Below are 12359 nucleotides of genomic sequence, written 5' to 3'. Positions count from 1 at the left end.
TTTGGGCCTCTCACTCAATCACCGCAGGTTGGTCGGTGGTCTTTCTGTCTTCTACCGACTCCTCTCCAGCCTTGCCCCCCTGCTCTCTCTGCGATTTGTCCCAACCACATTTCCACAGGGCGCTCAAGGTCCGCCAACAACCCCTTCTGGTAAAACTACCAAAATCACGAATCACTGCTCATCTTCACTCTTTCATTCCTCTTTTTCCCGCCTTTGGAATAAACTTCCTCACTCTATTCTTTCCCATTCTTCCCTCCAGGCTTTCAAAACAGCTGTTCACCACCACCTCTTATCTTCCCCCATCCAAATCATCGATCTTTTCTACCCCGATAATCCACCCAAGCCCACTTCCTTCAATTCTCCTGCTTTCCTTCCTGAAAGTCCCTGTAATGTCCATCTTCTCCTCGCCATGTTCCCCGTCCCATCCCCATCCCTCTCCCTTCCACAGTTCACCTGTGTCTGTTCCCCAATGTTTTGTCCCTTCCACTCCCACCCCTCTTGTCTCATGCCTCCTTGCTGTGAGTTGTGTGTTAGCTCTCATACGAGCCTCGACCAAGGTATACAAAAAAAAAAAAAAAAAAAAAATGATGTGCATTGTTTGGCTGCGTATTGTGTTGCTATGTGGATTGTTAGGCTGCGTATTATGTTGTTATATGCATTGTTTCGCTGTGTATTGTGTTCTGTGCATTCAACGTGTGTCAAGTTCTTTAGTATTTAGTGCTATGCAATGTTTCGTGTTGCCAGGTGCGAATTGTAAGTGTAGAGCAGAGTAAAAACGTGACATATCAACGTTGAAATTCGATTTGACACCTGGAGGAACATCGTAAGTACTCGGGAAATTACTGGTTGTTTAGTTTAAAGAGCCATGCTGTGGTAACTTGCAGTTTCTAGCACAAACTGGTTATACAACTGTCAACTCTTTAGCTCACGTGGAACGTCATCCCTGAGAGCTCATGTGATGGTGCGTCGTCCGTCCGTCAGTCCATCAGTCCGTCTGCAAACACTTGCAACCTCTTCTCTGAACCTACACACACGATTTCGATGAAACTTCACCACATCTTCATCACCTGTGATGTACCAAAGTTTGTTCATGGCATGAAAAAATATGTAAAAAAATTGGGGTCTGAAGGGGTCGACGGAGACAGTTTATTGGGGGTTTCCCCACGAAAGAGAATTTTTCTTTCTTCTCAGAAACTACACATGCAACTCTGATGAAACATGACCACAACCTTCATCACCCGTGATGTACTAAAGTTTGTTCATGACATAAAAAAGAAAAAGATCGGGGTCTGAGGGGGGTATACAGGGGCTTGCTTCCTGAAATATGTATTTGCTTTCTTCTCCGAAACCACACAAACAATTTGAATGAAAGTTGACCACAACCTTCATCACCCATGATGGACCAAAGCTTATCGTCTGCGGAGAGGGAGGGGTCCACAGAGGGAGGCGGGGGGGGATAGAGGGGGAATGTGGTTTACCTTTGAATTTTTATTTTAATGCCATGAACAAACTTTGCTACATCACGGGTGATGAAGGTCGTGGTCAAGTTTCATCGGAATTGCATGTGTAATTTCTGAGAATGAAGGAAATTCCTATTTTGGGGGGGAAACCCCTGTAGACACCCACGGGGCCCCATTTTTTGTAATGCCATAAACAAATTTAATACATCCAGGGTGATGAAGGTTGTGGCAACGTTTCAGCGAAATCATGTGTGGAGATTCAGAGAAGTTGCTCGTACTTGTGGACGAATGGACGGACGAAACGCCATCCCATATCCCATAAGCTCCCCGAACTACGTTAGAGGCGAGCTAAAAATCAGGGTCATTGGAGGACCCGTGAATATTTAACGAATGTATTTTTGGATTTGACCCCTGATTCAGGCCCCAGAGGGTGGGGACTGAGGGTCACAGAGGTCACAATTGATTTTTTTTTTTAACTCAAAATTTGATATTGGATCATTCCTGGTGGAACCCTTTGCCATCTGTCAACTTTGCTTTTCGTGGGAAGCTTGGGGATTTGCGATGGTGCACCATCAACTTCGCTCTCGTTTATTTTGTCCAAGAGTTGCTCCGCTGCCTTATTATCAGGTCATACTCTCTTCTTGCTCTTCCTGAGCCTCCATGTTGCCGGGAAACAATAAGAAAGGACGATATTAAAGAGTACAAAAGGAAGGCTGGTTGGTTACCTTCAGCAGCTTCAACATGGCAGGTTGTCTGGGGTCTTTGAATGTTGTTGAACAAAGTCTGAAACAAAATGTCCTGTAAAACATAATAATGGATGTCTTGGAATGAAATATAAACACGACAAGGAAAGGCCATCACAAGAGAACAAAAGCATTTTGCTCCACAATAACAGGAGTTCAGCAACCCCACTGTATGTGTGTCTGTGAGCTCAGCAACCCGTGTGTGTGTGTGTGTGTGTGTGTGTGTGTGTGTGTGTGTGTGTGTGTGTGTGTGTGTGAACATGTTTGTTCATGCAAATCAAATCATTGATAATGGTATCAAACCCTCACCTGCATAGTAAGTCTTTTCATCGGATTTTTGCAAATCGTTCCGCTCAGGAGGGAGGCCACGGGTTTATTGACAACACTGAAGCCTCTTCTGGCGTATGACATTGGCTGTAAGAAGAAAAACATGCGTTTGACAGAATTATCACCCATCATCACAATTCAATAATTACATTAACATAATAAGCATATTCCAACAAGCATTAACTGACGTAATGACTGAGGCTTGACGAAAAAATTATAAAATCCATTTTGATTCACAAAATAAATTGTGGTATAATAGAAAAGTTTTTTGTGAGCCGAAAAACAAACCCTATCACCTCAATAATTGGATATGAAGCCTCCGTGGGTTAAAATAAAGTGGTAAAGAACCCATCCTTGAGGACGGGTGAATTGCCCCACTAAAACGATGTCGAGATGCAATTGCAATTTGCAGTGCTGTGCTGTGTCCCTCAGAACAACCACATATTGTGTTGTGTCACCAGGAATATCACCAGGAATCCACTACAAAATGGACAGGTACGGTCAGGCTGCCTGAGAATAACGACAGGGGCCTTTGGTCATGCTCAACGACCCCACTCCCCCCAGGCAATGTACTATGAGTATACGTACACATTTACATTGAGAACGAGAAAGAACAATCAGAGATTGCAGACCATCATCAGAACTTGTTAGAAATGCCACTTCATAACTGATTAGATGGCAGTTTTGACCAGGTACCAAGACGTCTCGCTTTGATGCAACCCCACTTTGATTGGACACCTGACCCTGACCCCCATGACATTTCTCATTGTTATTCCATTTAATATGGAATGGGATTAAAATAGATTCAATTCAAATCAAATGGAAGACCAAACAGGTAAATTCCTGCATTGGAGTCATCAGAAGGAGCCCAAACAAGCAAAAGCTAAGATGAAATCATCAGGAGGAACATGGATAGGATTCACATTTCAGCTGCTACTCCTCCACTCTCAAACCCATCCAGGCACAGCCAAGTGAGCCTTATTCAAAATATATATATATATATATATATATATATATATATATATATATATATATATATATTGTTGCGAATTCGCGCCCGCCGGCGTGCGAGCGGCCACGTAACTCGAATCGCAGCACGTCGCCCACCGGACGGACAATTCCGTCCTGACCCTCTCGGACTAACGCCGGGAACTAGTCACAGGTGGGCCATTCGGCCTCACCACGATCGTGCCAATCGGCCCCCCGCGTGGGATAGGGTTGTTCGCCAAATTCGACCTACCTAAGTACCCACACGGAGGGTAGACCGGGCGATCGCACCTCGCCGCAGGTCGACTTCGGACACGGGCCACTTTAAGCGACCCGTTCCGTACTATCGGGATAACCGAGCGGTGTTATCGTCAACCTCGACGGTTCCGATTAATTATTGGGCGTATTTAACCCACGACCAACCCTTTACGTGAAGTAAGATGGAGATTCAATTAAAGAAAAGACGAAGCGAAATGGGAAAACAGTTCAACATAAAGCACATTTATTCCGCGGCAAAAGGAAAGCACACATATACAATTACAACAATTATGCACCAAAAGCAAATGTAAAAGAAACACAACAATTCTGCACAAAAAGCAAATGCAACAAAAGAGACACAATGCAGATCTACTACCGACTACGCGAGCACACGGCAACACTTACACAGTTTTACTTCACAGACGGCGCCGACAACACATATACTCCAAAGCAAAAGAAAAAGGGGCCACCCTCAACGACAAGGGGGCAGACGGGCCTGGGGCCGAGACCGCGTCGAGCCTACCCGTCTGGTGATGAGCCGCAAAATGGCGGCGGCGCCCCGACTCCGCGGGCCTCGCTGGCACTGCCTGGAATGGGGTGGGAACGGGGCCCCCTTCTCACACTATCTCAGCGCGGGGGGAAACAGGGGGGGTTGTTGATGCTCGGGGAAAGAGGATATCTGGCTTGCTTGGGTCCCGCGATGAGCGACTCCACTGCGACCTCGACCGCGTTCCCGGCCTCCCCTCTCCGCAGCTCCCCGACAGACTCCGAACCCCGTCTTGGCTGCTGCGCTGCTGCTGCCACACTTCGCCGCCGCCACAACGCGCCCGAGCCCGAAACAGAAACTCTTCTCTCTGTCGCTGCCACACCTCTCCAACTCGAGCCCGAAACGGAAACTCTCAACTCTCTGTCGCTGCCACACCTCTCCAACTCTCCCGATTCGCTCCGCGCTCGGCGCTTTATAGTGCGACAGGAGAAACCATATGCAGATTCCTGGATCAGGATCGGCTCGGGGGCGGAGCCACAATCCCCCATTGGACGGAGGAAAAGTGGGCGTGAATCATTCCCGATCCGCCTTCCCCGGAAAGACCGCTCCCTGCACCCGCCGCTCGGCGCGCGACCCGCACGAGTCCAGGATCGGTGCCCACAAGCGACGCGGGAATGGCGGCAGAAGGAGGAGAGGTGAAGGCGGTGGAGGGTCCATTGTGGCGGTCCCTGGCCACGGTGACGCCCGGCATGGCGGTGATGCGATGATTGCGAGAGCGAGTTGTGACGGTAAAGGTCGTGGCTGTTAGCGTTGTTGTTGTTGCGAAGCGGCGTTGCGGTTGGTGGTTGTTGTGTGATGGCGGTTGAGACGTGGTTGGTTCAAAATAAAGATAGAACAGAAAAACGGCAATCTTAAAGGGTCGCAGCCCGAATGAATGACATTTATTCCCTCGAAACAACGGGTTTGGGCTAACTACACATATACTTACAGATATCTCACCTACAGGACCTGAATGGTGGTTTGCGAATTTCCTCAACCACAACAATATATATATATATATATATATATATATATATATATATATATATATATATATAATTCCAGCATTCTCTGTGTGTGTGTGTGTGTGTGTGTGTGTGTGTGTGTGTGTGTGTGTGTGTGTGTGTGTGTGTGTGTGTGTGTGTGTGTGTGTGTGTGTGTGTGTGTGTCTGTGTGTGTGACCGCTGTTTCTCGACAACCTCTGGTCCGATCTAATTGAAACTTGCCAGGTATATTGCTGGGGACCTGAGGATGTGCCTTTTCAAGGTTTGATATTAATCGGACAAGTGCTTCCCAAGTTATGGCCATTTATTTACCAACCAATGACAAGACACATTGTTGCGTGGGCGTGGCCGATGAGGAAGATAAGCTCAGCCGTGTTCCCCATTGCGGGTTACAACGGACGGGCTTCCGGAGAGTGATGACTTCGTGTATTCTAATAATTTCTCGATTTCTTATGCGCATTTATAGATAAACACAATTGCCCATGTTATGATCGTTTTCATATTAGACAGTGTATAAATTTCGGTAAGATCAGAGTGCTGGTGTGCTCCGAACCAGGAAGTAATTTTTTTTCTCTCTCTTCTCTTCTCTTTTTGTTTTTCCTTGACACGACATTGCGAAAAGGTAAAATACGTTGGCGCTAATTGAATAATTGGGTATTAAAACGAAATTGCGAATAATCGTAACTGTGAATAATATCGAACTTCCGGGTCACACACGTACGGGCACGTGAGAGCGAAGACACGGCCTGTGTGGTTTATTTATTTATTATTATTATTATTTTTTTATGGGCACGTACTAGTATCTATAATTCCAGCAATGTATGTGTGTGCGTGTGTGCGTGTGTGCGTGTGTGTGTGTGTGTGTGTGTGTGTGTGTGTGTGTGTGTGTGTGTGTGTGTGTGTGTGTGTCCGCTGTTTCTCGACAACCACTGGTCCAATCTAATTAAAACTTGCCAGATATATTGCAGGTGCCCTGTGGATGTGCCTTTTCAAGGTTTGATATAAATCGGACAAGTGGTTCCCAAGTTATGGCCATTTATTTACCAACCAATGAAAGGACACGTTGCTGCGTAGGCGTGGCTGCGTAGGCCGGTGTGCGGCCAGCCGACGATGACGGCCAGCCCACGATGACGTCACGTACAGTGCCGGTTATGATGGGGATCGGTGCCTTAGTTACCGTGGCGTAGGAGTGGCAATGGTCAATGGCAGCGAATGTCATGGCAAGCAAAGACAGGGAGGTAAACTTGATTTTAATTTTGATTTTAATTAACTCTGTGTATGTAAGTATCACAGCAGTTGTTACTTCAATACAAGCGATAATTCGTGGAATGCATGTGAACATTCCGTACGGACACGCATCACTTCCGGATAGTGATGACTTACTGTATTCTAATAATTTATCGATTTCTTATGCGCATTTATAGATAAACACAATGCCTCAATCCAGTTGTCGTTTACGAGAGCGAAGGAACGGCCTGGTGTGGTTATTGTTTCTGGCACGCGGTTTGAAAGTTGTTTTTTTTTTTTTGCACGTACGGCCACGCACATACGGGCACGCGAGAGCGAAGGAACGGCCTGGCGTGGTTGTTGTTTCTGGCACGCGGTTTGAAAGTTTCTTTTTTTTGCACGCACGGCCACGCACGTACGGCCACGCACATACGGGCACGTCCTAGAACTGTACATCAAAAAGAACCCAAATCAAAAAATTAAATAATTCTGGCTGCCACACCATGTATCCGATTAGGTTGAACTTTATAACCTATATTCCTCATCACGACTCGATCATCAATGTGAAGTTTCATGGTGATAGATTAAGCTGTTCCAGAGAAAACATTATTTAATATTTTTCGTCAATGCAATATGGCTGCCAAACCATGTGACCAATCAATTACTCCTTCACAAATTTTACACCAAAGGATTGGAGAACATTCCTGTGAAATTTCCCCTCAATGTGTCCAGCCGTTCTAGAGAAGAAGATTTTTGTCGGCTTCAGGGTAAATCTAATATGGCTTCCAAACCATGTGACCTATGACATCACATGAGTGAACGTTTTATTCCTTATGGATAGGCGGTCATACTATTGCGGGGCCGGGCGTCGGCCGCGAGCACGACCGCAAGATGGAGCAGCAGAGTCTGCTCGACCGATCACCCCGAATTTAAATCGTACTTTTTCGGAAAAGTCCGAGAAGTACGGGTCCCTTATCGGACCGTGAAGGGTCAATATTTCTACCACGTGGTACGCGGTTATTCGCCAATTTTCAAAATACCTAGAGACCACGTGGCGATTTACCGATTCTCCACACCCTCGACGGCACCCGTACGGAACGAGCCGTTTCGCGTACTTGAACCGTGTGTGATCCGAGCGGTTTATCGCCGAGGTCCGTCGGTCCCAAATATCCCGTTATAGCAGCAACAGCCTGGCTAATTCTCCAACACGCAGCACACTAAGCCAATGGAGGAAAAGACATGAACGAGCTGATATATTTAACAATCGGGGTATTAATTCACAATGAGGGTATGAGGGGAGCACATAAGGGCAGAGTTAAACCGGTCAAAAGAAATGCACGTATGTACAGCAACGCACTTATACCATTCACTACTTAGAGATTGACGCCACAAACACACATACGCACACACCCAAAAGAATCGGACCAAAATGGTCTTTATTGAGGCCTGTCTTGGACCTGTCCGCCTCGTGCGGTCTTCAAGGACCAGGTCCTCGAGGCAGAACTGGACCCCGAGCGAGATCCAGACGCCCTCACGACATGGCTCCAGGCGAACGAAATCGACAGGGCGAAAGCTGGCAGGAGAAGACCCTCCGTTGCCCCGACCACCTCGTGCGCAGACGCTTTTGCACTCCACCACTTTGCGTGCAGATGTTCACCTCTTGCCAGAACCCTCAGAACCCGAGCGAACTTCTTGCCAGAACCAGAACCCCCGTGCACGCACTTCTAGCCAGAACCAGAACCCCCATGCGCGCAGACCGTGCCGATAATTATACCCCCCTGTTCAGGGGGGGGGGGCACCTCCTCGCGACCCTCCCTATCTCACTGGCAGGTTTTGGTGCACAAATCGCTCTTCGTCTCTCTCACTGGCCAAAAACGGGCGGCAAGCTCCTTGATTGGCCCGGGGCGTGGTGACATCACGCGGAGCCCTTTCCTCCTGTCGCAGGATCTGATTGGCCGGGCGACGGTCACCTCACTCGTTGCACGCTGATTGGTCGAGGGCCGCCACGCGGCTCCTCCTTGAACTCCGCCCATCATGACGTCGGCCAGAGTGAGGTGAAGTGAGCGAAGTGAAGGTGAGGATGATGCGGTGTGGTCGGCGTTGATGTTGGTGTAAAAATAAACGAAAAGAAAACCTGACTATTAAAATAACTCCACAGCGCAGGAACATTTAATTACCCATGAGACCAGGGACGGGACCCTAACTGGCAACATGTACTTACCGATATAACTAATCTATAGGACCTGTATGTTGTGTGCTCATGGCTTCCAGATTCGCAACAATACGTCATAGTTCTTCATTAAAAAAAACCCGTACAAGTGTCGGTTAATCGCGAGTGCCAGGTCGTGTTCCACCAAACAGTTATCGGTATTCTAGTTCACTCAGGCTTACAAGTTGTTTTGGAACAGTTCAGGAAATATTATTAAACAATTGAGAAGAATTCTGGTATAAACTCTTTCTGGAGCATAAATTATACTTTCGAGTTTTTAGACAGAATTAGATACCTTTATATCAAGTCAGTTGAAGTTTTTCATTTTTTAACTTTATATACAAATGTGGATTACTCGTGAGGGAATCGTTCTTCAAACTGATTGACAAGGTTTTGAACTTGATTGACAAGTTTTCATTGTTTTGATAAGCAGAAGTTTAAAGATGCTGTAAATTTTATTTTATTTTATACTTTTGTGTCTTTTTGTGGGATAATGTTTCAACAGGTTAAGTGAATTCCCATGGGTGGGAATTGCAGCCCACAACAAGCGGATATTTTTCTTACTTTCTCTGAATTTTCATTCATGCAGAAACTGATGAAGGAGGAAAAAAATTGGGATAAGCTAAAATATTCCATCATACATGTGGGTATCTCGATGAGAACTGTGTGATTAATTATAATTATTTTGAAAGGCAGCTTCACAAGATTAGTCCAGATGAGCAGAGTACCCACCTGACGGGCGATCTTATTCCAAACATACTGTTGCGGTTGAGGAATTTTCGCAAACCACCATTCAGGTCCCGTAGGTGAGATATCTCTGTAAGTACATGTGTAGTTATCCCCAAACCCGTTGTTTAGAGGGAATAAATGTGATTCATTCGGGCTGCGACCCTTTAAGATAGCCGTTTTTCTGTTCTATCTTTATTTTGAATCAACCACGTCTCAACCGCCATCACACAACAACCACCAACCGCAACGCCGCTTCACAACAACAACAACGCCAACAGCCACGATCTTTACCTTCACAACTCGCTCCCGCAAACATCGCATCACCGCCATTCCAAACGTCGCCATGGCCATGGACCAGCACTTTAAACCCTCCACCACCTTTGCCTCTCCTTCTGCGGCAATTCCCGCACCACTTGTGGGCACCGAGCGTCAGGCTGTCCTGGCCTCGTGCGGGACGCGCGCCGAGCCGCGGGTGCAAATAGCGGCCTTTCCGAGGAGAAGTCGGATCAGGAATGATACACGCCCACTTCTGATCCGTCCAATCAGCAAGTGCGGGGCGGTTTGGCCCCGCCTCCAGGCGCGTCGGAGTAGAATCGATATATGCAAATTCGAGGATCAGGGGAGACTCACGCCCCTTTTTCTCCGTCCAATGGGCGAGCGTGGCTCCACCCCCGAGCTCGTTCTGATCCAGAAATTTGCATATGGGTTCTCCTGCCGGACGATAAAGCGCCGAGCGCTGGGCGAATTTAGGGAGTTGGAGAAAAGGTCGAGGCAGTCAAGTCGGTTCTGGAGAGGAGCAGTCTGTGGAGCCGTGAGTCAAGTCGGGTCTGGAGAGTGGCAGTTTTTCGGGGTTCAGAGTCTGTCGGGGAGCTGCAGAGAGGGGAAGCCTGAAGCCAGGAGCGCGGTCGAGGTGGTTTGCTGCAGAGAGGGGAAGCCTGAAGCCGGGAGCGCGGTCAAGGTGGTTTGCTGCAGTCGGCTGAGGAGAATTGGGGAGGAGGTCGAATAGCTCGGGTCCAAGGCAAGGAAGACGGCGGTCTGCGACGAGCTCGCAGTGGAGTCGCTCGTCGCGGGAACCAAGCAAGCCAGCTATCCTCTTTACCCAGAGCATCAACAATCCCCACCTTTCCCCCCCCCCACGCTGAGATATGGCGAAAAGGGGGCCCCGTTCCCACCCCACTCCAAGCAGTGCCAACGAAACCCGCGAAGGAGCGCGGAGTCGGGGCGCCGCCAAATTTGCGGCTCATCACAAGACACGGGAAGGATCCACCCGGTCTCGCGGCCCACAGGCCCCGTCTGCCCCCTTGTCTTTGAGGGTGGCCCTTATCTTTTGCTTTTGAGTAAATGTGTTGTCGGCGCTGTCTGTAAAGTAAAACTGTGTAAGTGTTGCCGTGTGCTCGCGTAGTCGGTAGTCGATCTGCATTGTTGTGTTTCTTTTGTAGCATCTGCTTTTGGTGCATAATTGTTGTAGTTGTATACAGTATGTGTGCTCTCCGTGTGCCGCGGAATAAATGTGCATTATGTTGAACTGTTTTTCCCGTTTCGCTTCGTCTTTTCTTGAATTGAATCTCCATCTTGCTTCACGTAAAGGGTTGGTAGTGGGCTTAAACGCCTGATAATTATTCGGAACCGTCGAGGCCGACGTTGACACCGCTCGGTTATCCCGATAGTACGCAACGGGTCGCTTAAGTGGCCCGTGTCCGGAGTCGATCTGCGGCGAGGTGCGATCGCCCGGTCTACCCTCCGCGTGGGTACTTAGGAAGGTCGAATTTGGCGAACAACCCTATCCCACGCGGGGGCCGATTGGCACGATTGTGGTGAGGCCGAAAGGCCCACCCGTGACTAGCTCCCGGCGTTGGTCCGAGAGGGTCACGACAGAATTGTCCGTCCGGTGGGCGACGTGCCGCAATTCGAGTTACGTGGCCGCTCGCACGCCGGCGGGCGCGAATACGCAACAATACAAAACGTTCTTCTGACACATACCTTTTATTTGGGCGGTGTATAGATAACAAACAGCTGTTTCAACAAAGAAATCACCCGGGTTACGTGCATGAAGCAAAAACATACCTTCTCTTCTCAAACACTTCATTGCACTGGAAAACGTGGCGACAGGAATATTGTGCTGTCAATGATGTGACTTGGAAGACCCTGCCCCACCTGAAGGCGGCGCTACACGGTACACATTTACATGGAGAATTTGCATACCATCCCTCGCCCCACCTCCAAAAGACCACCGGCAAAGATAAAAAATAACCCGACACACTAATTGGGGTCACCCTATTCCTTTGTAGCAAGTCTAAATGTAATCAGCCCAGAACTGTAGGAGGAGGAGCATGACAAACCCACACACAAACACCAGACCGTGAATTATCGTGACGATGACCTAATTTCAACCATCACAGGAGTGGTAATGATTGTACAGTGGCTGTGTTTACACTCTTCCACGAGCTGTGGTCGAGCTCAAAGAAACTGAAAGGAAAGAACAGGAAGTGTATCCTTGTACCTTTTTATCGGAGTGAACTTTCTTTGCGTCCAATATGGTTCCAAACCGTCCTTTTCCAAGATTCGCGAGAACATCCCATTCCAAAATCTGATAACAAAAGCAAAAGCATGGAGTTTCACAACAGTGCTTATGGATGACTCTTGTGGTATGCTTACAGACTGCAAGGAGATGATCTGGTGCATCCTACGTGCACACATAAGAACTATAAGCTCCATATAGCAGACTGTAAAAGTGTAAATTTTCACGCTGAGAAAAGTGAAAACGTGTTTGTGACATTTGAAATTTTGTGGAGAGGGCAGAAGACACAACCTCAATGATCTTAACCATATTAAACTACACCGAATGTTTCCATTGGGAAAAATAACTTTCTATGGAACCAAAAATAAAGA

General features: G+C 47.7%; 1 long non-coding RNA gene across 1 annotated transcript; it reads right to left on the bottom strand.

Moving 5' to 3' along the window:
• Positions 1 to 2185: 2185 nt before the first annotated feature.
• LOC147007158 (uncharacterized) lies at positions 2186 to 12059 on the bottom strand. The gene is made up of 3 exons (XR_015054368.1): positions 11971 to 12059; positions 2513 to 2617; positions 2186 to 2258 (listed from the first exon to the last, which is right to left on the bottom strand). It is a non-coding gene; the product is annotated as an uncharacterized LOC147007158 (long non-coding RNA).
• Between the last annotated feature and the right edge of the window lie 300 nt (positions 12060 to 12359).

This window comes from Eptatretus burgeri, unplaced genomic scaffold (genome assembly GCF_056783735.1).
Source record: "Eptatretus burgeri isolate ZD-2024b unplaced genomic scaffold, Ebu_testis_v1 Ebu_testis_scaffold_542, whole genome shotgun sequence".
In the NCBI taxonomy this organism is placed as follows: Eukaryota; Metazoa; Chordata; class Myxini; order Myxiniformes; family Myxinidae; genus Eptatretus; species Eptatretus burgeri.
The sequence above is the reverse complement of the archived record's forward strand: the minus strand, read 5'-3'. Positions and strand labels throughout refer to the sequence as shown.